Genomic DNA, 27,486 nt, shown 5'->3' with positions numbered 1-27,486 from the left:
TTTCACATGAATGTCTTTGGAGGACTTGAGGGCAGTTATTCCCATCCCTGCCCCTGCTCTGAGTCTCTTATTCTCCAAGGTCCAAAGTAGGCAGAGGCCCATGGACAGCTAGATATGGATGGGCCTTGAAAAGTCTCCATTGCCTGGTTGGAGGGGTCAGCCTTCAGGACCCTGGAAAAAGAGCTCCAATCTCTTGCCCTGACTGAAGCTAAATCAGCGTAAGCTGGGTCCTGTTCCAGAGAGGAAGTCATTGAATTAAAGGAAACTTGAGGCTGTCTCAGAGACGGATCCTGCAGCTGGCACAGCTGTGAATTGGCCAATGTCAATTGGAAGAAAAAGCAACCAAAACCCCAAAGCCACTCAAAGCAATCTGGGAAGAGCTTGGAAGCAAATTTTAATCAGCAGAGCAATGTCGGCCTCCAATAAACTACTAACCATTGCTGGAAAAATGGGCTGCCGAGAATGATTTCCAAACTGTAATAACCTGCTGGTAAATCAAAGCCCTGTATATGAAGAATACAATCAAATCTCCCAAATTGTCCACCAAGGAGTTTTAGCCATCAGCCGCTGCTCATACAACCCTGACCTCACCTGGCAAGGCAAGGCTTCATTTATGCAGTCATTTGTTCTACAAATGTCTCCTCAGACCTACTATGTGCTGAGCATGACATTCAGAGTTGATTATCTGACCAAGATGGAGGAGGATGAGGGAATCAGGATCTGAACAATAATAGAAAAAACAGCAGACCTGAAATCTAAGAATCTGGGTCAAATCCTAGCTCTGACCTCAGTTTCCTTTTCTATAAAATGAGGAATTTTTCCTTAATGACCTTGAAGCTCTCAATTCTTATCCTAAATCACCATTTGGAAACTGAACATTGGTGATGCATTGGGATTAGCTAGGGAGGCAGATTTTCTTTGCAGCAGCAATAACTAGCTATATGACCTTGAAAAAGCCTCAGTTACTTCTGTTCAATGAGGGGTTAAGTCTAGACACTTAAGGTCTCTTTGAACTCTAATATGATATAAGCCTATGAATCTACAAATGGCTGAAGGAATGATTGAATTAAAAAAGCATTTATTTAGCACTTTAAGCTCTGGAGATTCGAACATAAAAGTGAGATAGTCCCTGCTCTCAAGGAGCTTACATTCTAATGGGGGAAAGCAGCCCGTAAAGAGGGCTTCAGCCATAAGTCAGATGGAAAAGTCTTATGGTCTTTCAGATTCTGCAGCAAAGTAGATAGTAATACCTTTTCTGTAAGGTCATTTCTGCTGATAAAATCATATCCGTTTCTGATGATGAACCATTTGACAATTCCAAGGACTTTGGTGACAAAAACTTTCTTTTCTAGATCAGTAGCTGTGACTGTAGCACTTTCATAAGCAGTTGTAAGGCTGCCTCCTCCTTGGGGGTTGCTTCCCAGGATGATGGCTGAGGTCATTGGACTGTGTGTGGAGTAAAAGATAAAATGACCGAAGAAACAAAGGTTCAAGCTTCTGAGCATTTCAATTTATTAAGCAATGAATCCAATTGCCTCATAAATCGGGACCAGAGCAGACCCCTTCCTCCATTTAGGGCTGGACCCTGAATACAGGGGAAGTGAAATAGAATATGTAACTGAAGGATGAATCTGTGGTGACACTGTTACTTGTTGCAATGACTGAATGCTCTGGCACTTGAAATAGAATAAGTAAACTGAGGAAACTGAGTGAAACTATTATTGCTTGAAATAGAATATAAACTGAGGGAAACTATTACTTATTGAAATATAGAAAAGTAAACAGAGAGAAACTGTTTCTTCTTGAACTGACTGCTGTCCTCTGGCTTATGACTAGAGAGAGCTGCTAGAGGGGAACCACCCTGAGGATCTCCTAGTTACAATGGTGATAGATGAGAGACACTGCTAGTACAGGGGAATGCTGCCACACAGGGATACTGGCGGGTACACAGAGGACTGCTCTGGGGTTTACTCTGGGGTTTGCCTATTGATTCCTACTGATGGTTGATAGATCAATCTACCTCCTAACCTCCTTCCTCCCTTACTCCCTCCCTTTTCCAACCCTCTGCTCCCTGCCCCCCTTCACCTCCCAATTCTTCTTGAAGCCTTTGGCTTCTTCCCTCCCCACTAAGTGAACTATAAAGATCTTCTTTTCTTTTCCTTTTTCAAATAGGGGTTTATTGGGATAACAGGATGGGAAACTGAGAAAAGTAGGATGAGGGTTTCCCTAATCTATAAGGGGAATTTGAGAGGGTTATGAAAATAGTCCAATAACAAAGGTGAGAAGAGGAACAGTTAAATAAATGGAGGACAACAGCTAAGATCTTCTTTCTTCTTTTACGACACCTTCAAGGTCTTTCAGTTTCTCCTGGCCGGCTTAAACTCTCAGAGAGAGACAACCAACTCAAAAGCCAAGTTTCTCCTTCTTCTCCTCTCTCTGTAGACAAAAAAAAAAAAAAACCCAACTCTTGGTCAGTCAAAATCTCAGAAAGCGCAGGGGTCTCCCCTTGATCAGAAAAAAAACCCCAAAACAAGCCAGCACAATCAGGGTCTTCAGCCAGCCTCAACTGCCAGCCTCCACTGCCCAAGAGAGAGTGACACTTTCAGCCCCTCCCCCTCATCAGCTCAACTGCAACTCCTGAGAACATTCTGTTTTAGAATCTTCGTCTTGATTGACAAAACATGTCCCCAGGTTACTCTCTTGCATCTTGCCTTATCCTTCAAAACCTTCCTCTCTTCATGCCTCTTCCACAGAAGACAGACTTTTATACATCTAAGAAAATGAATCCTTAATTAATTACAAGGAAATGACACAATATTCTAACTGGAGAAAAGATTAGGAACTTTCCAAATTGGGGAGTGGGAGGAGAGCAATCAAATGGAATTACCTGAATTCAAGAAAAGAGGTGTTTCACTCCTCCCAAGTATCTGTAAACAATCAAAGGAACATGGAAACAATAATTGATCGAACAGTTCCGGGCCAGTTTTTGGATAAGACACACGGGTTGCTTGACATGTATAATTATGAGAAAACTCCTTGCATTAGTCTTTGGCTCTGACCCAGTTTCTGGTCAGCATAACCCAGCCTCTTAGATTAAGGTCTCTAAGCAATAGGTAGAGATGGTCCAGTCCCCAGCAGTGCGGGGCTAGGTTCAAACGATGCAATGAAGTTCTTTTTTCTTCTCAATTCCTTCAATTGAGTGAAGTTTTCTCACAAGATAAAAGTTGGACTAGACCCATAATTGAATAGAAAAAGAACTGAGCTAGCTCCAGAATTGAGTCACAAATTGGAATCAGTAAGGTTCACTCAATTACCACAATTAACCACTGGTCCTAATCCCCTCAATTCTCAATTTCCTTGGCAAGTGGCCTTGCTATTGCCAAGGTTCTTGGGTTCAGCATCCTGGGCTATCTCCATGAGGATCTGAGAGGAGATGTCAGTCTAGGTGGTGGAGGTGGTTTGACGTGCTCGGAACATGGTGCCTCTTGTCTCTCCCTACTTCGACTAGGCTGGCTTGCTTGCACTGTGGGTGGCAGTTGGGTGGGGATGAGTGGGGATGGGTGACTCCTTCAGAATCACAGGGGTTGCTTCCCAGGATAAAAGCTATGAAAACTAGGTTGGAAGTGAGTCTGAGAAGAACCCAATTTTAGAGTCAGAAAGGACCTCAGTGGCCATTTAATCCAACCACTGGAACTTCTGAATGGCAGGGAGGAATAGTAAGTATGGAGGAAGCAGGGTAATATAGTTCCTGTAGGATGGAAAAGGGGGCTTTGCCTTCAGGAATTGTAAGCATCTTCCAGTCCCTATCTCAACGGAATCAAGAGGCTTTCCTTCTCCTTTTAGGATGCTTTGATTCCATTCTCATTGTCCATGATTGGTGGCTGGGAGACATTGTGGAGAGAGTATGAGCCTATTTGCTTGGGTCCCCTAGTCAACCAAGTTCGATTCAAAATTTTGAATATTATTAGTGTTTAAATGTTGTTTTCTGGGTTCAACATACTTTGTCGTTTGGAGGAAGGGTCTAGTCAATCGTCTTTCACTCCCCTCCCAGTTCTGCTGAGACTCTCCTTATTTCCAAGACTGGGTGTAGAGTGTTTTCCACACACACGCTACCAATTCCCTTTAATATATTGTCTTCCCCCATTAGACTGTAAGCTCCCTGAGGGAAGAGGCTATCATTTTGCTTGTATTTTTATCTCCAGTGTTTAGTAAGGTACATGTAGTAAGTGCTTAATCAATGTTTGTTGACTTGCCTTGCCCTTTGCCAATGCCTGAAGTGAAATTATATGCTCTGTTTCTCTCCTACAGCACCACAACCACTTCTAACTTTGAGAATGTTTTTCCTTATTTAACAATTTGTCCCTCTGCCCCTCCAAAGCCCTTTTTTGATTGCAAATTATTTAGGGCAGTTAAATGAATAAAAACCAGGAAGATCTGAGTTCAAATCCTATCCTGGCTCTGTGACCCAGATAAATCATTTAACTTCTCATGGCCTCAGTTTTCTCATCTATTAAATAGAGATAATAAAAGCACATATTTTATAAGTTGGTTGTAAGGATCAAATAAGATAATATATGCAAAGTGCTTCACAAACCTTCAAAAGCTATATAAATACTAGCCATTATCTATATTTCTTCTTGGCCACTTGGGAGAAGTAGCATCTCCCTCCATAGGACTGGTCAGTATAAATCTTTGTTGTCCCTTGGCTTAAGGTACTGCTATCTGGATGCTGATGAACTACAGAATCTAAAAGGAAGGGGGCAGCTGGGTGGCTTAGTGGAGTGAGAGCCAGGCCTAGAAATGGGAAGTCCTGGGTTCAAATGTGGCCTCAGACACTTCCTAGCTGGGTGATCCTGGGGAAGTCACTTAACCCCAATTGCCTAGCCCTTACTGCTCTTCTGCCTTGGAACCAATAGTTAGTGTTGATCCTAAGATGAAAGGTAAAGGTTAAAAAAAAGAATCAAGAAGAAGGGGCGGGATTAGGAGACAAAAAGAAAAGCAAAAGCAAGAGGGAGCAAATAAGTGTTTTCTTTAACAAATCTGTTAAATCTTTGCTAAATCTGGTTGTGGGAGTGGAAGGAAAGAAGATGGGGGGGGGGGCAGGTGGATGATGGGAATGTTCCAGGTACCTCCATCATAAGGGCATCTGCCAACCCCCCAGATGTTAAAAGCCCAAGAAGGAGAAAAGGAGCAACATCAGCTTTGTCCTTAAGGGGGGAAAAAAGATACATTCCAGATAATTTCACTATGATGAAAGAGGAAGATCCGCTGAAATAGCAGAGGAAATAAATTAACGCCATCTCAGCTAAAATCACATACAATTAAAACCTGGATCTGAATGTACTTTCCTGTGCAGAGATAGCATCTTGGAAATGACATACATTAGTCATCCGCTTCAGCCACCCTGCTTAATGTGCAGAGAGATCATCTCTGAAACGGGAGGCGGGGAGGACGGGCGGGGGAGAGACGGGGGAGGCTCAGCTCCTGACCCGGGGTACCCAGCTTAGATTTCAGCTCCCTGGCAAGTCAGGCCATTGAAGCAAAGGACTGTTGTCTCACAGTGCTGGACGGAACCTCAGCCATCGTTACCCAGTCTAACCAAACCAAGATCCAGAGAAGTCAAGGAACTTTTTCTCTGTCACCCAGCAGAGACGGAACCAGAACCCAGGGGTCCTGTCTCTCAGTGGTCTTTCCTCTACACCATGTTACTCAAAGCACAATTTCTGGTTGTTCCTGGCATGCATGAATTCTATTCATTTCAGTTATATGGTCCTGGGATAACCTGTTTGGAAAAGCTCCCTAAAAATCATCTCATCCCCCTGGGACTCCCTTCTCCCAAGGGTGGGCTCCTCCCAGGGGTGCCATTTTGAGGAAGCATCCAAGCCAGCTTTCTGTCACATTTTTCCAGTTGTACTCCGAATGGCCTTCCCCATGCCCTGTCATAGTTCCCCTCTCTTTCCTGCCCCCCTTCCCCTCTTCCTTTGATGTGTGTCCTCCCCTATTAAAATGGGAGCTCATTGAGGGGAGTCACTGTCTTTCTTGGGATTTGGATTGGATTCTTTGGATTCACCTTCCACATAGTTGCCAAACTCAGATTCCTAAAGCATAGGCTGTGTCACTCCCCTGAACAAGGAAGTTGAGGAGCCCCTTCTTGCCTCTAGAATAAAATTCAGATTCTATTTGTGGCTTTTAAGGCTGTTCAAAATTTATCTTCAAGTTGGCTTTAAGACTTTTGCATATTATTTCCCTTTATGAACTCTCTGCTTCAGTGCTATTTTCTCTGAATTGCTGTTCCCTACACATGAAATTCCATTTGCACCTCCATGCCTTTGCACAGGCAATTCCTCATGCCTGGAATATCCTTCATCCTCACTGCTGCCTCAAAGGAGTCCCAGCTTCCTTTAAGATTCAGCTCAAACTAAAGGAAGGCTATTCTCAGGAGTTCCGAGTTGCTAGTTACCTCTCCTAGTTAGGTAGTGCAGTAGATAGAGCCCAGACCTGGAGTCCAGAAGGCCCAAGTTCAAATATGCCCTCAGACACTTACTAGCAATGTGACCCTGGGCAAGTCATTGAACTCTGCCTCAGTTTCCCCTTCTGTAAAAGGAGCCAGAGAAGGAAATGACGAACCACTCCAGTATCTTTGCCAAGAAAGCTCTAGTGGGACTAGGAAGAGTCAGATGTGTCTGAACAAGTTACATCCCCTCCCCAGAATCACTATTTACTTGGCATCTTTCTTCTATTTACTAATCTGAGTACATTGGTTTTCCTCAGTAGAATGTAAGTTCCTAGAGGGCAGGAATTGTTGCACATTGGTCATTGCATCCTAAGCAATTACTGCCTTATACTTACAGCAATAATCAATCCATCAATTGGTCAATAAACATTTATTAAGCACCTACTATGTAATGAGTACTGTGCTAAGCAAAAAAGAGGCAAAATGATCCCTTCCCTCAAGAAGTTTACAATTTGTTGTTGTCCAGTCATTTCAACCGTGTCTGGCTCTTTGTGACCCCATTTGGAATTTTCTTGGCAAAGATACTAGAGTAGTTTCCTTCTCCAGCTCATTTTACAGAAAAGGAAACTGAGACAAACAAGGCCAAGTGACTTATCCAAGCTCACACAACCAGTAAGTGTCTGAGGTTGGATTTGAACTCAGGTTTTCCTGATTCCAGTTCTGGCGCTTTATAAAACTTTTAAGAGTCAGTGCTTAATAAATGGAAGTTGAGTTGAATTGAATGATATTTATTGGACTAGAAAAAAAGTAGAATAAAAGACAAAGAAAGGAAACAAGCATTTATTATCAAATATTAAATTCAATAAATTTAAAATATTAATTTATTTAATACCTACTATGTGCCAGAAACTGTGCTAAGTACAAATATTATTTCATTTGATCCTCACAACAATTCTGCTGGGAAGGTGCCATCATTATCATCACCATTTTACAAGGAAGGAAACTGAAGCAAATTAAATGACTGGCCTGGAGTCATACAGCTGGCCTGTCCGAGGCTGGATTTGAACTCGTGACTCAAGCTCATAGCTCTATCCTAGCTGTCTCCCTAAAGTGGATTTAATCATTGAGGTACTTACGAAGAACCTAGTGACCAGCTGGTCCATATTTCCCCTGAGACTGAAGTGTGAAGAAATAGTGTGAGATAAGAGGAGCAATATAGAGGATAAATGAAGAGGCGCTTCTGGAGCAACTGAGGATGGCGATGGAATCCCTTTCCCGATGGGATCTCTACTCCAAACCCCTCATTTTACAAAGGGGAAGACTGTGGGTTTCAGACACTTCTTAGCCGGGTGACCCTGGACAAGTCACTTCACCCCGTTTGCCTAGCCCTTGACACCCTTCTGCCTTGGAACCAATACTTGGTATTGATTCTAAGACAGAAGTAAGAGTTTAAGGGGAAAAGGAGGACAAGCCCAAGAGGTCAAATCATTTGCCCCAACATTCGTGCTGCTAGTGACCACGTTCCCACTCAGACTCCCATCCTGGCTCTTTCCTCTCTAGGATGCTTCTTCCTGCTGGTCTGGTTGGTTTGAGGAGAGCCAGGCTCGAGAAGTCATCCAGGCTGGAAGTGTGGTGTCTGCCCAGGGACCTGAGGTTTCTGGGCGGTTTGCATTTGTTTGGGTTTTTGCCAAGTTCAGGGCACCAGGAGCTTCTTATACTTCATCTCCCACTAAGGAAAGTGAACTGGGTAAGGGAAAGAAGTCATAAATGTAAAAAAAAAGATAACAATAATGATGGGGAAAATAATAATAATACTCACATTTATATTCAAGGCGACTAGATGGCTCAGCGGTCAAGAGCACAGCAACTGAAGTCAGGAAGACCTGAGTTCAAATCTAGCCTCATCTCCAGCTGTGTGATCTTGGGAAGGTCACTTCTCCTCTATATGCCTACAAGGCTGCTAAGAGGCTCAGGAGAGAGTCAGAGTCAGGAAGACCTGAGTTCAAATCTCTAACTTAGACACTTATTAGCTGTGTGGTTCTGGATAAGTCACTTAGCCTCTGATTGCCTGACAAAAAGAGCCACTGGAGAAGGCAGTGGCAAACCTCTCCAGTAGCCTTGCCAAGAAAACATGGTGGAGAGCCGAGGTCCAAGAAGTCATGAAGAGTCAGACATGATTGAATGACAATAAAAGCATTTCCATAGCACTTTATCATTTGATCCACACTCCAGCCTGATCCCACTACTGATCTCTATAGGAGCTTTGGCTCAACTTTCTTTTGAAAACCCTTCCTTTCTGAATTCTAAGGCAGGATTGGGGTAAGGGTTAGGCAATGGGGGTGAAATGACTTGCCCAGGGTCCCACAGCTAGGAAGTGTCTGAGTTAAAATTTGAACCCAGGTCCTCCTATCTCTACTCCTGGTTCTCAGTCCACTGAGCCACCTAGCTGCTCCCCCAATTGCATTTTTAAAAAAAATCCTTTCTTTCTGTCTTAGAATCAATATTAAATATTGGTTCCAAGGTAGAGGAGAGGTAAGGATTAGACAATGGGAACTCAGTGATTTGCCCAGGGTCACACAGCCAAATTTGAACCCAGGATGTACCACTATCCATTGAGCCACCTGACTAAGTTTCTGACCTAAGCTGGTTTGCTCCTACTCTGGCAACCTGGTGGGTCCCTAATTTGATGCAGGCACATAATCAGTTGTCTCCCTCCTGCCGTTCAGAACTCCCACACTCAGCCTTCTCCACAGAGCATCATTCTGGGCTCAGTGGGTAAACTTCCATGCAAGCTCTCTGGTTCCTGAGCCCATCTTCTGACTACCTTGTCCCAAGTCCCACTCAAGAAAGGGAGAGATGTGGAAAAGATAAAACCTCTGCCCAGGGAGCAGATGACACTACCTTTCACCCTCGGATTCCCTCTAATGGGGTCCTTCACCTTGCCAGGGCTTCCTATTTGCACTCTCCCAAGAAAGGGAGAGTGTGATTAATATTGACAAAATGGTAGCCCCAGGGAGATCACCTGGTTCAGTTGTTTTCATTGAATCCTCCTTCCCCAACCTATAAAATTAGAGCAGACCTGGGACAAGGTCAGCCGGAGCCCAGGAGCCCGGATCAATATGTCTGATTGAACCAGGGAGGTCTTTGGGCAGTCACATGCTGCCCCAGGTGGGATCTGGTGCCCTGGACACTTTGGGCAAGGAGGCGAGCTGGAGAGGAAAGACTGAATTTAATTCAAATCTGATTTATCCAGTACCTCTGTATAGGGTGCTCTGCTAGGCTGCTTGGGGATTCAGAGATGGAAAAGACAAGGTCATTACCCCTGGGAAGCTTCTAATCTAAGCACCTCCATAGGAAATGAATTCAGAGTGGTTCTCGTCGCAACCTCATCTGGAAAATGAGGATGATAGTTATTGAAAATTAATATAGAATGGCACAGAGATGCAGTATGGTTTAGTGGAAAGAATACTAGATTTGGAATCGGGAGACCCGAGTTCAAATACTTGGCTTGACATTTCCTCCCTGTGACACCCTGGGTAAATTCACTGTTAATGGCTCTGGAAATGGAAGGGACTAGGGAGACCATACACTCTAACCATCTCATTTTTACTGCTATCACTGAGTCGTTTTTAGTCGTGTTTGGCTCTTCCTGACCCCCATTTGGGGTTTTCTTGGCAGAGATGGTACCATTTTGTTTTCCACAGTGCTACAGTGGTACCATCATGGCAGAGTGGTACCATCTTGTTTTTCCAGCTCATTTATAGAAGAGGAAACTGGGGCAAACAGGGTGAAGTGACTTGCCCAAGGTCACACAGGTAGAAAGTGTCTGAGGCCAGATTTGATCTCAGGAAGATCAGTCTTCCTTTATTCATCTAGTTGCCCCATTTTATAATTGAGGAAACTGAGGCCAGGGAATTTAAGTGATTTGACTAAGGCTAACCAGGTAGTAAGCATCAGAGGTAGGTTTGAATCCAGGTCCTATTATACCAGAGTCAGTCATCTTTCCAGAATGCCTCATTTTTCTCATCTGTAAAATGGAAATAATAACACTTGTACTACCTAACTCACAAGGTAGAGGTATGATACGCAAATGAGATCGATCATTTTTACAGAGGCAGAAATATAGAAAAGAAACTAGAATTGGGGGAAGTCAGAGACAGTTTCCCAAAGGAGGTGACTTTAGGTTTAGAAGCAGAGGTTGGCACTACAGGACTCACTAGTGTTGGTTCAATGAGTTGAGTTCAAATTTGAGTGGCCTTGGGAAAGTCACGTAAACTCTATCAGCCTCACTTTCCTCATCTATAAAATGGGGATAAGGATAGCTCCTTCCTCTTAAAATTGTTGTTGTTGAAAGTAAAAAACATGTTTTAAGCCTTAATGTTGCACGAATACTAGCTATTATTATTGTCATCTTCATTAATATTAATCTTGTTAGAAAGTCTTTAGGGACAGCTGGGTAGCACAGTGGATCGAGAGCCAGGTCTGGAAACAGGAGGTCCTGGGTTCAAGTCTAGCCTCAGACACTTCTTAGCTGGGTGACCCTGGGCAAATCACTTGACCCCCACCCCCATTGCCTCACCCTTTCTTCTGCCTTGGAACCAATACTTAGTAGTGTTTGTAAGACAAGGATAAGGGCTTAAAGAAAAAAGAAAGACTTTGGCATCTGGTAGAGAAAGACCAAATCTAAGACTTTGTTCCTCTTTCTGCCTCCAGTACTACAACACCCCCTAAAAGGAATCATTGAACCACCCTGTGCCTCAGTGTACTCAACCTGTAGTATGGGGAGGGATTTTAAAAGTACCTCACTTTTCTATGGCACTTTACAAGGTACCTTCCTCACAACAACCCTGTCGACTTGGGGAGGGGGCGAGTATTATTAATTCCATTTTCCTGATAAGTTCCCCTATTCAGAGCAGTCAATAGATCTATCCAGGGTCTCAAGACAGGAAAATATCAGATTCAAACCCAGGTCTTTGGATTTTGAATTCAGTGCTCCTCCCTCTAATACATTGCTACATGGCTGCATTCTAGTTCTCTCCTTTTCCCTAGCTATGATACAGCATTTGAAGAGAATTGTAATAGTAATTAGAAGACTACAGTTTAGTGTAGTGGATAGAACCCTTGACCTAGAGCCAGGAAGATTAGGGTCCAAATCCAGCCTTAGACTTTTTATAAGCCCTTACCTTCCATCTTTAAATCAATTCTATGTATTATTTTTTTTTAAACTTTTACCTTCTGTCATAGATCCAATACTGTATATATTGTATATAAGTTCCAAGGCAGAAGAGTGGTGAGGACTGGGCATTTGGGGTTAAGTGACTTGCCCAGGGTCACACAGCTAGAAAGTGTTTGGGGTCATATTTGAATCCAGAACTTCCTGACTCCAGGTCTGGCTCTCTATCCACTGAGCTGACTAGTATGTATTGGTTCTAAGACAGAAGAGTGGTAAGGGCTAGGCAATGGAAGTTAAGTGACTTGCCCAGGGTCATACAGCTAGAAAGTATCTGAGATAAAATTTGAATCCAGGGGGGAAAACACACACACACACACACACACAGAAAGAGAGAGAGAGTCAGAGAGACAGAGCCAGAGACAGAGAGACTAGCAAGTCACTTAAACTCCTATCTGCCTCGATTTTATCATCTGTAGAAAACAAAATGGGATAATCATAGCACTTCTCCCAGGAACATGAGGATCAAATGAGATAACATTTGTAAAACACTGTGCCAACCTTAAAGCACTGTTAAAATGTTGGCTATTATAATCACCAATTTTTGACTGGTTTCTTTGCCCTAACCAAGTCACTTAGCTCTTGGCTCCAGGCTCTCCATCTGTAGATGGGGTCTAATAAATTCCTGGTGCTCCGTTCTCGGTAACAATATTAACAAGACAAAAACACCGGGAAGCAAATCTGGGATCGGAGCAAAGAGTCTATTCTAAGTGGGTCAGATGGATTCCAGGTTGGATTTAAAAAATAATAATAATGAACAGATCTGCCAGGAGTGATGGTGCTGACCTCCCACGATTCTCGTGAAGGTCACAGGAAGTAAAATATTTACAGAGCTTCATAAACCTTAGAGCTAAATAAATATCAGCAATTATTTTTATTGTTAATACCTTCACTGCCTCAAAGGGGATGAATCACATGGTCTCCTGAGGTCCCTTCCAGCTAAAAATCTGTTTCTGTGAATCCAAAGGATGAAAGGGAAGCTCTGAAGAACGGTATAAATATAAGCGGTAAGCGTAGTGGCTGGGGTGATGGTGATGACAGTGACGAGGGGGAAAGTGGGGAATGGAGACAATGCAGAATAAGACACGACCATATCAAGATATTTGGATTCCCAGCTTCTTCGTCATGTGAGTACTTTCTTAAATGGGGTATGTAGAAAAGGGGAGAATCTGATTGGAGGAGATGGTCAACAGAATGGGAATGTGGAGCAGAAAGAATGGATTTGTTATTCTGAAGGCGTGAGAGACCCATAGGTGCGTGTGTGTCTGGTGGGGAGATCCCAGGGACATATATCACTTCAGGAGACAATCTGTGAGGATTAATGAGGTTATGGAGGGATAAGTCCGTTGAGTTCTAATGAAAAAAGCCCTCGGAGCAACCTTAGGACTTGCCAAGACAAGGGTGAGAGGGTCAGGTGTTGAGTCCCTAAAGGAACCTCTGACTTAGTAAGCAGGGAGGGCACCAAGCCCACACTCTTCCTCTCCCCTCTTTCGATATTCACATTAAAACTCTAATTCCAGAAAGTCTTCCTCGATTCTAATCATTCCATTTGTTCTGCATGTACCCATTCATAAGAGACAGGTAGGTGGCTCAGGGATATAGCGCCAGGGCTAAAGTCAGGAAGACCCAAGTTCAAATCTAGCCTGAGATACTTCCTAACTGTGTGACTTTGGGCAAGACACTTAATCTCTATAGACCTGGGAGGTAGCTAGGTGGTTCAGTGGATAGAGTATGGGGCTTGGGGTCAGAAAGATCTGAGTTCAAATCCAGCCTCGGCCACTTCCTAGATGTGGGACTCGGGAAGAGTCACTTCACCTCTGGTTGTCTGACAAAAGAGAGGAAGGGGAAGGAATGGCAAACCACTCCAGTATCCTTGCCAAGAGAGCCCCATGAACAGGACTGGCATGCTATGGTCCACAGGGTCATAAAGAGCTGGGCACTACTGAACAAGTACTATGCCCATTTATATGTGTGTCTCCCATCAGAATGAGGGCAGGGACTGTGTCTCTGCCTCCTCAATGCTTAGTACAGTGCCAGGCACATTATAAGCCTTAATAAATTCTGATTGATTAATGGATTCCATTCACTCTAACATTTTCCTCAGAACTCAGTAGATATGGATCAGACAGGCAAATTCTTGACCCTCACAATTGATGGTGAGCTGTGTATAATAACAATTATAATACAGTGCTTTAAGGTTTGCAAGGTACTTTACAAATATCCATTTTTATTCTCATAACAACCCTATGAAGTAAGTGCTACAATTATTATTATAGCCATTTTACAGATGAGGAAACCAAGTCAGAGAGTGATTAATTCATTTGCCAAAGGTTACACAACTAATTAAAAAAAATCTGAGGTCAGAATTGAACTCAGATCTTCCTGTCTCCCAGATGGAGCACCTAAAAACATTCTTCAGGTCATACCCATATTATTATTTATGGGGCTAACTGCAGGCAAGGCACAGACCATGTCCCCTAGTCTGTCCTGTTTCCTGACTCACTCCAATAGATAATAATTAATAATAACTTGCATTAACAGAGCAATGGAAGAATTAAAAAGCACCTTCCTGGCTCTAGTCCCTAAGGTGGAAAGTGCAAGGATTAATACACCCATTTTCTAGAAAAGGAATCTAAAGATCTGAGCCACTAAAGTGACTTACCAAGATAGTTAGCCAACCTGGAGGAAGTCTTGTGTTTGAATCCTGTCTTGGGTCATTTTGATCTTTAAATCTATGGTCCTGTGATTCCAAGACCCAATCCATCATTCCGGGGTTCATCTGAGATTGGACCAAGGGACACTTCCAGCTCTGGAATGACTCAGCCCTTGTCGCCTGAGTCTCAGAAGAGGGGCACAAAGACCTGAGCTTCCTTATTGGTCTCGTAGAAAAGCTGGCCAGTGGAGACAGTCTTACTTCTGCATCACTAAGCCTGGAGGTTGACCTTTGGTGCAGACAAGTCAATAGCAAGGTCATCAAGTCCTAGGTTTAATTACCTGAGAGCTTAGAAGAGCATGGTCAATAGAGTCTACTTTTTCCCCCAGGAGAGGGATGTGACTCTGAATGGCTCTCCAGAATTTCAGACCATTTGAGAACATGCCTTTAGGGAGGGTCCCCCTTCTCTACAAGTCCTTCACCATTGTCCAGTGTCTTCCTATAGGCTCTGAGCATGGAACAAGGGACTTAGAAAATGTTTCATAGTCTTATTTCATTCATTTATTCACTCATTCATCAAACATTTGCTTGGGCCTACTATATGCCTAGCATTGTATTATTGGGTATAAAGAATTATATCAGAATATATGAAAGAAATATAGGGCACCATTTCACCCTACTGAGACCTAAACAACAGCAATACCAGGTGATAGATGATAAGTTCATTAATTCATCCCTTCCTCCCCATTTCTTTGACTACTATCCTCATTACCTCCCATCTGGATTCAACTATAAATCAAGAAACTTGACATTTATTAAGTGTTAGGCAGTACATGGGCAGCTAGGTGGCAGAGTAGATAGAATGCCCAACCTGGAGTCAGGAAAACTCATCTTCCTGAGTTCAAATCTGACCTCAGACACTTCCTAGATCTGTGATCCTAGACAAGTCACTTGGCCCTGTTTGCCTCAGTTTCCTCATCTGTTAGATGAGCAGGAGTAAGGAAAGGGCCAATCATTCCAGTATCTTTGCCAAGAAAATCACAAATGGGGTCACAAAGAATCAGATATGATTGAAAACGGCTGAAAGGCAGACATTCAGGGTGAGACAAAGGTTAGATATGACATGTCCCCTGAATTTATGGAACTTACAGCCTAGTAAGGAGAAAGGCCCATTGACTGTGATCTATTATAACAAGAAACAGCACATATATGTACTAGAGATATTAAGCACAGTGCTATGAGAAGGTATCAGCTGGAGAAGCAAGGAAGAGTTTCACGAAGGAAGAAATATTAGAGTTGTGTTGCTTGTTTGGTTTTTTAAATCTTTACCTTCTGTCTTAGAATCAATACTGTAGTATATCGGTTCCAAGGTAGAAGAGTGGTAAGGGTAGGCAATGGGGTTCAGTGACTTGCCCAAGGCCACCCAGCTAGGATGTGTCTGAGGCCACATTTGAACTCAGGACCTCCCATCTGTAGACCTGGTTCTCAATTCTCTGACTCACCTAGTTGCCTACGTGAATTGTACTTTAAAGAACTGAAAGGATTCAACATTTGGAGAAGTGGGGAGTGTGTGCCAAATGTACCTCCTTCCTCTCAATAAGAATAGTCCAGATGAAGGCAGGGAGGAAGAGCAGGATCTGTTAAGAGGCCAGAGAGAAGGTTCATTTGGTGGGAGCACAGTGCATGCATAGGAAAGTCATCAGAAATAAGGCTGGAAAGGTGGCATGTTGCCAGGCTGAAAGGGGCCTAGAATGCCAGGGAGAGAGAATGGCTGTGAGGTAGGCAATAAGGAAGGAATCACTGACAGTTTTTGTGTGGAGGACTGGGATGGCTAGATCTATACATAAGGAAGATTATTCTATCAGTGGTGGGAAGGATGAGTTTGGAGTGGGGAGAGAAAGTGGAGGCAGGACAAAGGTGTAATTACAATAGCCTAAGTCAGTGTGGATAATAATGATATCAGGACCCTGGGCTTCTTCCCTTGGGTCCCAGGACTTCCACTTGGACAGCCTGACCCTTTGCTGACTCCAGTGGGGTTAATGGGGGAGGATCTATCCTGAAATGTGTGGCCGATCTGAGAGAGGGGTGTTTGTTCCTTTGAAATGGCTCCTCCGCCCATTTCTAGCTGTGGCTTGGGTGTGAAGAGGTTGGAAATTGGACTGCTGGTCTGACCTAAGACTATGAATTTGGTAGTGAAGGTGAGAATAGATAAAGTGGTACAGTGTAAGGGAGTGTTAGATTCAGAGCTGAGAGGATGTAGGTTCTCAGCCAGGCTGGACCACTCTTATACATGAGAGGTTGCTTCCCAAGTTCAACAGCCTGGCCAGACGAATAGCCTAGAATCCGGAAGGGGCTTCAGAAGTCGTTTGGTGTCCACTTTTTGCCCAGCTCTCACCTGTGGCTCCAGGAAGCTGTAGCTTGCACAGTAGCCACAGCCTGGTAAACCTTTTCAGCAAACCCACTGGGGAGTCAAGGGGGTGCCTAATGAAGTATGTGGAGGCTTCCCCTGGTAGAATGGGCAGAAGAGAACAATTTGTTCCAACAGCCATGAAGACAGCTGAAGCAACCCTATAGAGTATTTAGAACTTGATCAGACATGGAAGACACCAAGGTCATCCACTGTGTCCCAGGCCAACACTAGTGGCAATGACTTTTGCCTTGCCACTAGATTTGGATGACCCCAGAAGAGAGAGTTTGATGACTTTGAGGAAATTCTGTCTCACTTAAATTCAACTCAGTAGCAAGTGATGTCTTTGGTCCTCTTCAAAAATGAAGGACGAGGGGGCAACAGGCTGGCACAATAGATAGAGAGCCAGACCTAGAGATGGGAGGTCCTGGGTTCAAATTTGAGCTCACACATGTGTGTCCTGGGCAAATCACTTAAGCCCCATTGCCTAGCCCTTACCACTCTTCTGCCTTGGAACCAATACACCTCGTTGATTCTAAGTCAGAAGGCAAATGTTTAAAAAAAAAAGGAAAGAAAATGAAGGACTGACAAGGACCCAACTCTTACCTTTCTCAAAGGAGAGAACTGAAGAGAGTTTAAGTGATTTACCCAAGGAAAGTGATTTGCCTTAAGGTGAGTATGTAATAGGATTTGGGTTCTGGTGCCACATTACCTGTGTGACCTTAGACAAGTCACCCAACTTCTCTTGGTCTCAGTGTCCACTTTTGTAAAATGTTGACGTTGAAGTAGATGACTTCCAAGGACCATTCCAACACAAATTTATGGTCCTGGGTCCATCATCCAGATAGGTTCCTGTCCTGGGTGAAAGTAGCTGGTGCTCTGAAACGGAGACCAAAGTTGAAGTTCAGATCCTGGTTCCAACACTGTGTCTATGGGAAACTCACTTCTTTCCCTTTAAGCCTCAGTTTCATCCTTCTTTAAAATGGGGATGATCTTTCTTGCAGCTACCTATCTCAGAGATTTGTGATGGGGAAAAGGATATCCAAGGGCCTTCAAGATAAGGTTTCATGAATACACTAGGGGTTGATGGGGCTGCCCTCTCCCCAAAGCCCCAGAACAGCAGCAAGAAATCCCATTTATTTCCACGGGACAACGCCAGCTCCTAGGAGTCAGGACCTATACCTCCTTTTGTCTTTGCATCTCCAGCTCCGAGCGCAGGGTGGACCCTTCATAAACGCTCTCTGAGATAATGCCTGGAGGATCCGAGGCCCATCTCCATCGGTCTCTTCTGTGTGTGTGTGTGTGTGTGTGTGTGTGTGTGTGTGTGTTGGGGGGGGGGGTCTGGCACCTGAGGAGTTAAAATGACAGAGGCGGTGCGGGCGGTGGGTGGTGAAAACGCAGGCTGGGAGGAGGGGAGACAACGGGGCTGGGGAGGTTGAGAACGAGGTGGGGAAGTGGGGGGCGGGGGGCGCGCGGGGAGCGCAGAGGGCCTGCTGCGTGCAATTACAAATGAGCCGCGAGCAGAGCGAGAGAGCCACAGTCGCTGTCCCGCCTGCCTCCAGACGAGGAGTGCGAAGGAGGAGCGGAGCCCTCGGGTTGGAGGGAGCCGGGAGGAGCGGGAAGCCCCGAGGAGGGCGAGGGGAGCGGGCGGCTAGGACGGCCAGGGGCTGTCCTTCTGCCATCGCTCACCCTATCACCACCCCCACCCCCGGACCCCGCTCCAGAGCAAACTCGGTCCCCGAGCCGGGGCCGGGGCCACAACCCCACGTCCTCGTGGCTGGATGCAAAGCGGGAGGGGGCGGGGGCGCCGAGCGGAGCCCGATCCCCAGCCTGGAACTGCGGGCTGCAGCCGATGTGCGTGCGTGCCCGTGGCGGGCGGCAGACGGGCGGATGACGGCGCTGCCCCGAGCCAGCGCGGCGGCATTCCCAGGGTGAGTCCGCCCGGGCTGGGGCGCTGCGCTGCTGCCGCTGCTGCTGTTGCTACTGCCGCCGCCGCCGCCGCCGCCGCTGGGAAAGGGCGAGGGCGAGGGCGGGGGGCGGCCCGGGGCTTGGCATCCTGCAGCTCCAGCTGGGGCTAGCTGTGGGGAAGCCCCGCCGGGTGACTTTCGGGCGGGATCGGCAGGGACTTGGATTTGGGGGCTGAGAGATGACCCGGACCTCTAAGGGAAGGGGAGCTGTGAGTGCTGGTGCCCCTCACCCTCTTAAGATTTGGGCCCCTGCGGACGGGGTTGCTGATGGGCAGCTGGGGATGGTGCTTGGAGGAGGGAAGGATGACTCGGGAGGAGGGGGAGGGGGAGAGGGAAAAGAGAGACTGGTGGCAGGAGAGGAATAAAAAGCAGGCTCCTAGCTGCACAGACATTGACTGGGAGCTTGGCGAGGAGATTGCGACTGTGTGGGGGGAGATCTGTTCTCTTGGATTAATTAACCCTCTGGAGGCTGGAACCTCCACAAACTGTTGCTTGGTTGGATAGGGACATCTGGACATCTGGGGAGCATTAAGGGGAGCTACGGGAAATAATAAGGGAGCTTGGAACTGCAGTGATGGAAAGCGCTGGGAGGCGTCTTTCGGCCTTTCAACTCTCCTGGTTCTCAAGTGCCCGTGGAAAGAAGCAAAATGGCTTGTGTATTGGTGTCTGCCCTGTGCTGCCTGGAGAGAGGAGGGAGGTTCCTCCTTTAGGCACTGGGGGCAGCCAGGGGTGGGAGATGGAGAGGAGAGTTGTGTGTACGAGCTGGAAGAGGCCCTTCTACTCAGCCAAGGGGCCCTTCCTTTGGAGAAGGATAGAGAGGGGCAGATGCCAACCAGCAAAACATTACCCTCCGGTGCTAGGTATTCTTGCACTTAGACACTAGGGAGATGGGAAACAGGCCAGCTACAGGTGGTCCATCTGCCCTATGGAGAGAGGGCGTCTTCTGACTTCCTCACTTGGAGAGAGGAGCTGGCTCTGTTGGGAGGAGCCACAGTCCTGGTTTGGGTTGAACCCAGAGGCAGCCAGGTACCAAGGGATTTGAAAGTCCAAAGGGCAGGGTCTGAGTATATGGTGACTCCAATTCTTCCGCCTGCCTCTGCTTCTATCCATCCTCCCTGGACCAAAATAAGCAAGGAGACTGTCAGCTGGGCTTTATGCTCTGCTCCTCAGGCTGCCTGCTGCAGCAGCTCCCATCTGTTGGAGCCAACGCAGCTTCTAATTGGGTGGCTGGCAGGGTCGGGAAGAAGTGAGAAGGAGGGGGAGGGGGACCTGGGCACAGCTCTCATTACCCTGAGATGAATGTGTCCCTTCCACATTTGAGCATTCCTTCCCACCTGAGAACCCCAAGGGATGAGGTGGGTTTAGAAGGGAGCAACAACCTTTTCCCATCAATCTCACTATCTGCATAGACTAAGGATTCCTCATGTTCCTGGGGTCCACTGTGTCAGGCTCTGTCTCCCTTTTATTTTCTTACCAGAAAAGATGTGGGGCATAGCACCCTCCCCCTTTCCTTAACTAGTGAGCAGAGGTGTCCTCCCACAAGTCCCTCTGAAAGGGAATGCCAGCACTGAGTTGGGGGTCGTATGCAGGGCACTGAGGTTCCCTTTGCCTATGGGCAGTACTGTGCCAGTACCAGGAAAAAAGTCACAGATGAGTGATCTGACCTGCTTTCATGCCCAGGAGGCTTGATCAGGCTGGGGGGGGGGGGTATGGAGGAAGAGGAACAGAATTGGGTAGGCAAGCCTTAATTGGCAAAATCCAGGAGTGAGATAGTGGCATCAGCTCATCTACCATCAGGTTCTGGATATTTGCAGGCCCTAGGCTTGTCAGTCCCTGGAACAAAATTGCTAACTACTAAAGGGGGAAAGATTTTTCTGTTTCTTGGTTTAGAGGAGACTTTAGCCTAGATTAGGGCGCCAAGTGAGGTGGGCATCTAGTTCTTTGAAGCTGTAATCCTTCTGTGGATAGAAATGGGACTTTGGGTCTCTGTACCTCAAGAATTGAGAACTGCTGGACATTGGGCCCCTGAAAGCCTCCCTCTCTGCATGATTTCTATCTCCATGAACTGAAGAAGATCCTAAATGAATAACAAAAGTCAGACCACAGCTTGGATCAGGTTCATTCAGGCTGGAAACAGTATTTTCCATTTCTCAGTCTCCTAATCTCTTTTCTATCTCCTATCTATTCTCTCCCTTTGTGTTTCTCCATCCCTTTGCCTCTTCTCTCTCTCCTCTTCTCCCTGCAATCTTATTGGTTCAGATTGCTTTCTTTCCTTCTCTCTGAAGCTTTATCTCCATCTATATTTCCATCTCTGCTCCAGAGTTCTCCTTCATTCTCTCTCTTCTGCAAATTGCAGTTTGAACCATATGCTAGACATGGAAATGATGCTTCCTCAAATCTCCTGACTATAAGAAAATACACTATTGGCTTTATTAGGAATACCCACCTGATAAGGGCATTTCCCTGGACTCTTCCCTCCTCATCTCTCTTGTTTACCCCAAGTCCCTGCAACTTGCTTCATTTTTTAGAAATTCATTAATTTTTTTGCCCCTGTTTCTCCTTGCTTCCTTCTCTCAAGCAGTTCCATGCCAGTATCTGGGCTTCTGGACAACTCCATTGGCACCCATAAGGCTCTTAAGACTCCCAGCAGAGGGAGAGAGTTAGAAAAAGATGGAGAATGGCCCTCATTACAGTATCCAGGTTGTTTTCTGACAGTATACAACCCAGAAAACCTGTCCCCTCCAGAAAATTTGCTTCTGGGTGACTGGGCTAAAAAAACAATTTTCCCCAGTCTCCTCATCTATAAAATCAGGGGTGGGAGAAAGAGTAGGGGTGAAATCAGATCATCTTCCTCTGGAAAATGGTTTAAAATGTAGGACCTACTGAAGGCTTTCTGACCCAGATATGAGGAGACATCGGAGGATGTTTCAGGCAGCAGCAAGAGGATTGATCCAGAGAATGGCTTGCCCAAATGTAGATGGAGTTGGGTATAATAGGCATCAGAGGTAGTAACCATCCAGCTCCACCTATCTGACTCCCCTCTGAACTCCTCCACCCCTTAGCTATTGCTTTCTCCTCTGAACTCATAGTATTTGCTGTCATTGCTGCCTTGTGATGGTTACTGCTTTCTGTCATTACTTAACTTGTTTTATTATTTACCTCTTTGTGTATGTACTTACCGCCCAGACTAAGCTCCTCAAGGTCAAAGACTATGTGTTGTTCTACTCTGAATCTCCCAGAGCACCTGGGGTAGTGCTAGGATACCACAGGAGCTCCATAAATTCTTATTTGAGTGACTAAATTCTCTCAACTGCCTAGGAATCAGAGAAGGCTTCCTAGAGGGGCTAACACCCGAGGCATTATGGGAGAGGTGAGGTAGGGAAGGGAGGGGGGGACAAGAGCAGCCAGTGCTAACTTATGGGTAATATGCACCATTCATACATTTAGTAAATCAAGATATAAAGTGCCGACTGTGCGCAAGGTAGTCCCTGTGGATGCAAATTTAAATAAGGCCTGGTCTTTGCCCTCCTGGAGTTTATGGTCTAGAGGGGAAATCAAGGATATAAGTACCCAAATATAATTTAAATGGGGTAGAAGAGATGCCAACAGAATTAGAGAATTTAGGAATTATTGTGAAACATTGTAGACGTAGTGATCCCTTGAAAAGGGCACTTCCAGTGGGTATAGATTAAGGCTCACATACCCAATTCTGTTCCTTTCCTTCCATTTTTTCACTGATCAAGCCTCCTGGGCATGAAAGCAGGTCAGATTACTCATCTGTGACTTTTCCTGGTACAAGCACAGAACTACCCATAGGCAAAGGGCACTCCAGTGCCCCTAGTACAACCCCCCTCCCCAGGGCTGACATTAACTTTCAGAGGCACCTGTGGGAGGAGACCTCTGCCTACTAGTTCAAGAAAAGGGAGGGTATTATTTTGTTGTTGTTGAATCTTTTCATTTAACTCCTCATGACTCCATTTGGGGTTTTCTTGGCAAGATACTAGAGTAGTTTGCCATTTCCTTCTCTGGCTCATTTAACAGATGAGCAAACTGAGGGTAACAGGGTTAGATGACTTGCCCAGGGTCACAAAGGTAGGTAGTGTCTGAGGTCAGATTTGAACTCAGGTCAACCTGACTCCAGGCCTGGTACTCTATCCACCATACCACCAACTACCCCCAAGGGTACTGTACCCCACATCTTTTCTGCCTAGAAGGTAAAAGGGCAGACTAAGCCTAGCACAGGATCCCAGAAGCTTAGGGGGAATTTATTACATGCAGATTAATGAGGATGATGATAGTCCACTGTAGGAGTCCACCTAGTCCAGCTGATACCTGAAAATAATCTCTACTTATACCTACCAGACAAGTGGTCATCAGCTTTTGCTTGAAGACTTCCAAGGAGAAGGAAGCCCTCCCCAGGGATAGGCCACACCATTTTTGAACAGCACAAATTGTTTTTCCGGACATAAAATCTAAATATTCTTCATTGCTCATGATTTAGCACTCAGGGGCCAAACAGAGCAAGTCTAAGTTCCTTCCTTGTAATGGTCCTAAATTTGTGCCAATCCTCCCCTCCCCGAGTCTTCTCCTGGCTTAAATATCCCCAGTTCCTTCCACTTGACCCTGCCATGTCCATGGCACATCGCACCACTACTGTCTTTTGTATACAGTTGATGATATTATTGACGTATCTTTCCCTCTTCCCATTCCCCATAAATAGGACATGGGCTTTAAGTTGGGGGCTTTTCCCCCATGGCAGTGATGGGTTGGCCTGAGTTTTCCATACACTAATGGACTGATCCAGGTCTGATCTTTGGTCTTGAAATAATTTTTTTTCTCTATGCAAAAAAACTCCAAAACAACCAAGTCCCTAGAGAGGTGAAACTTATGACCTTGGCCTCATTAGCTTCATGTTCCAACCACCCAAAAAAACAACTGGGCACTGTACCAAGCACAGTCAGACCATGGCCCCTGTCCACTGGTTACTGACCGTCCAAGAGGGCCTAGCATAGAAGCAACCCTTTAGAAGATTACTCTTTGGATCGAGTTTGCACTCGGAGGCTTTCCTCTCCTTCCCCAGTTTAAAAGATTTGAAGCAAGTTCCTAGAGGAAGGGCAGTTGAGATTAGTGGAGAAAAATGTTTCTCAAACCCCAACCCTCCAATACTATAGGGGTGTTGCTTATGGCACTAAATCTGAGGCGGGGAAGGAATATCCCCCAGTCCTGAGATGGTCAAGCCATGGGGAGGTCCTCTCTCTTCTCCCTGCCTCCAGGAGGAAGCTTACCCCAAACAAGCACAAGCAGATGGCTGTCTCTCTTCTTCTTCAAGGCTTTTGAGTGGAAGATGCCATAATTTCCTTGTCATCCAGTCCAGAAGTTTATGACAAGCTTAGTTGGGAGACGTTTTCTGCATGTCTTACCCAAGTTCCTTTGCATACATGGGAGAGATCATTGAGATATACAGTGTTAGAACTGGTGACCATCTAGTTCAACCCCATCCTTTTGCAGATCAAGAAACCGAGGCAGAGAGGGAACGTCACTTAGCATACAAACCAAAGCCTTCTCTCACTACATTCTCCGAGTGTGAGACCAAATACAAAAGGAACCTAAATGACTTGGGGATCAGTTTGTAAGGGTTGAGGGTCACATTGGGCTCCAGGCTCAACAGAATACCAGGCTAACTTGACTTGGGGCAAAGTGGAGTTTTTCATTTTTACACGTCTCAGAAGTCAGATCCTTCAGAAAGAATATTATGGAGAGAAAAGGGCAGAAATTGTTAGGCATCTCACTTTTCCTTAGGTCCCACAGGAACAGTAGGTCTATCTAATCTGATGCTTTCAAGACAAAAAAGAGAGGGAAAGAGAGGGAGGGGGAAAGGGAGGAAGAGGGAAGAAAGGCAGCCAACAAGAAAGGTTATGTTTCTTTAAAGTGGCTCTCAAAATGAGCCTTCAGAGGGGACTGATAAAAGGAAAAATCTGGGACTAGAAGAGCAGAGAATGGAATGCCCAAGAGGTAAGACTAGTGGGGAGCCAAGTAATCTGGTGCCAGGGTGAGGGGTGCAGGATTCAGGCCAGAGTATGGGGCCATCACCTTGCCTTGAAAGGTCCCTTAGCCCTTCTGGCTGCTATATAAAGAATCACATGTGGGTTTGGGTCTTCACAGACCACTGTAGGATCTTGCCCAATGCCACAAAGGATAAAAATCTAGAAATCTAGAACTGATTAGAACCTGAGGTAGCTAGGTGTGCCATAATCATGCATAGAGAACTGGGGTTGAACTCAGAGACCGGAGTTCAAATTTCTTACCAGCTCTGTGACCTTGGATAAGTCTCTTAATCCCTCTTTGCCTCAGTTTCCTCAATTGTAAAATGGGGATAATAGCATTTATCTCCCAGTTTGTGTGAGAATCCAATGAGATATTTGTAAAGCATTTAGCACTATGCTTAATACATGTTTATTCCCTTGCCTTTAGATAGGACCACTCACGTCATTCATTTGAGATGTGGTGTGGAGCCTGGGGACTCATTTGTTTCCCAAGATCTTTGAAACCTTTTTTTTTTCCTAAACCTTTACTTTCAGGCTTTAGAATTAATACTGTGTATTGGGACCAAGGCAGAAAAGCAATAAGAGCTAGGCTTTGGGGGTTAAGTGACATAGTTACACAACTAAAAGATGACTAAGACCAGATTTGAATTCAGGAGTTCCTGTCTCCAGGCCTAGCTTGAAACCTACTGAGTCACTGAGTTGCCCCCAACACTCCCTTTTAACATGTTAATTTAATTTTTTCAAATCAACGATAATCTTTCTTCTCTCTCTCCCGCCTGCCCTTCTCCCTGCCCCCCCCCATATTAAGAAAGAAAAACAAAAACTCCTTTGTCATACAAACATGTATAGCAAAACAAAACAAATTCCCACATTGGCCTTGTGTAAAAACAATGTCTCAATCTTCTCTCTGACCTTGAAATTTTCTTTGAATTGAGGCTATTTCTTACATTCATTTCAACACGTTTAAACACTTACTACATGCCAGGCACTGTGTTAGGGGCCAAAAAAAAGTAGGGCAGGTTCCTACCTTCATGAAGCTTACCTTCTTCTGAAATCCCCAATCCACCCAACGAGGAAGAATCCTGCCTCTGCATTCTTCAGCTAAAGCCTTGACTTCTATTTGCCTTAATACCCTGCACCAGTGCTGTGGGGATAAGGGTGCAGAGGACACAGAGAATTAGAAGTCCTAGGTCATGTCCTCAAGGGGTTTAGAAGTGGGGGGAGAGAAAGCTTGGGCCCCAGAAATTATAAGAAGCTGCAGCCAGGCTATATATATAACCACATGCTGAAACAGTGCGGTTTAGAGAATACACGGTTTGAGAGTTCAGAGAAGGGAGAGATCAGTGTGGGTTAGAGTATCAGAGGAAGCATCATGAGGGAGATGGGCCTTGAAGGAAAAGACAGGATTTGGATAGTCAGAGAAGAGCCAGGGAGGGCATTCTAAGTGAGGAAAGAGCATGGCCAAAGGCTTAGAAGAAAAAATGGAGATGATTTGTGTAGGGAACAGTGAGGAGACTGGTTCAGCAGAGTAGAGGGTCCATGTTGGGGGAACTCAGGGAGTTAAGGATCAAAGGAGATAATGTATGTAAAGTGCTTTGTCAGCCTTAAAGCACTACATGAGTGGCAGCTGCTATCATTATTTTTAATGATTAAGGCTGGATAGACTGGATGGGACTGGATCATAGAAGGAGCAGAGGTCTTGTTCTGCCCTCCCTGGGGTTGGGGAACTAGGCATCATCCTTTGTAGAATAACCCTTCAGAGACTTGAAGGGCTTTCTAAGCCCCCTCTGTGTGTTTCTCTTTGCCAGACCAAATGATCCCTGTTCTTTTAACCTCTCTTCCTCAGTCCCATTTTCCAGCACTCTAATCATTTCCATAATTCTCCTTTAGGACCATCTCTATTGCTGGCTTAATGGGTTGCTGTCTGCTCTCTTTCTCTCTCCCTCCCTCTTTCTCTCTCTTTCTCTTTCTCTCTCTCTCTCTCTCTCTCTCTCTCTCTCTCTCTCTCTCTCTCTCTCTCTCTCTCCCTTTTTCCCTCCCTCTCTCTTCCTCTCTCTCTCCCTCTCTCTCTTCCTCTCTCCCTCTATCATCCCCTCTCTCTCTTTTTCTCTCTCTTCCTTCCTCTCTCTCTCCCTATCTCCCTTCTGCTCTCCCTCCCTCCCTCTCTTTCTCTCTCTCCCTCCTTCTTTCTCTCCCCCTCTCTCTCTCCCTCCCTCTCTCTCATTTTCTTTCTCCCTCCCTCCCTCTCTCCCCTTCCCCTCTCTGTCTTTCTGTCTGTCTCTCTCTCCCACTCTGTCCTTCCCTCTCTCTCCCTTTCTCTCCCCTCCCCCTCTCTCTGTCTGTCTGTCAGTCAGTCAGTTGCTCTCTCTCTCTCTTTCTCTCTCTCCCTCCCTCTGTCTCTCTGTGTCTGTCTGCCTACCTGTCTGACTCTTTCTCTCTCTCCCCCCTCTTTCTCCTTCTCTGACTCTGTCTATCTCCCTCCCTCTCTCTCTCTCTCTCTCTCTCTCTCTCTCTCTCTCTCTCTCTCTCTCTCTCTCTCTCTCTCTCTCTCTCTCTCTCCCTCATCTCTCTGTTTCCCCTTGAGCTCACCTCTTCAGGTTGCAGACCTCCAGTGTTCCCTCAGGAATCACTCAGATGCCACATATCCAGACTGCTTCTCTCTCACCCTCTCTTCTTTTCTCTCACTTCCCCAGGGTTTCTCCTTGGTCATTCAGTCCCAGAACCAGTTCGT

General features: G+C 45.6%; 1 protein-coding gene and 1 long non-coding RNA gene across 3 annotated transcripts in view; one reads left to right on the top strand and one right to left on the bottom strand.

Annotated features, from left to right (window-relative positions):
- Positions 1 to 1,488: 1,488 nt before the first annotated feature.
- Positions 1,489 to 27,486, bottom strand: LOC103103472 (uncharacterized). Of its 2 annotated transcripts, XR_461566.3 has the most exons (6): positions 27,345 to 27,486; positions 25,798 to 25,899; positions 23,997 to 24,139; positions 17,457 to 17,623; positions 2,888 to 2,927; positions 1,489 to 2,772 (listed from the first exon to the last, which is right to left on the bottom strand). It is a non-coding gene; the product is annotated as an uncharacterized LOC103103472 (long non-coding RNA). The 2 variants fall into 2 exon arrangements; XR_008916173.1 differs by lacking the exon at positions 25,798 to 25,899.
- LRRN2 (leucine rich repeat neuronal 2) overlaps positions 18,128 to 27,486 on the top strand; it is a 118,090-nt gene continuing 108,731 nt past the window's right edge. The window contains exon 1 of the mRNA XM_001371190.4: positions 18,128 to 18,675. The gene's annotated coding sequence lies outside the window, so the exon portion shown is untranslated. The remainder of the gene's footprint in view (positions 18,676 to 27,486) is intronic.

The sequence above is a fragment of the Monodelphis domestica genome, chromosome 2 (genome assembly GCF_027887165.1).
Source record: "Monodelphis domestica isolate mMonDom1 chromosome 2, mMonDom1.pri, whole genome shotgun sequence".
NCBI lineage: Eukaryota > Metazoa > Chordata > Mammalia > Didelphimorphia > Didelphidae > Monodelphis > Monodelphis domestica.
Note: the sequence above shows the minus strand (reverse complement) of the source record. Positions and strands in the feature narration are given on the sequence as shown.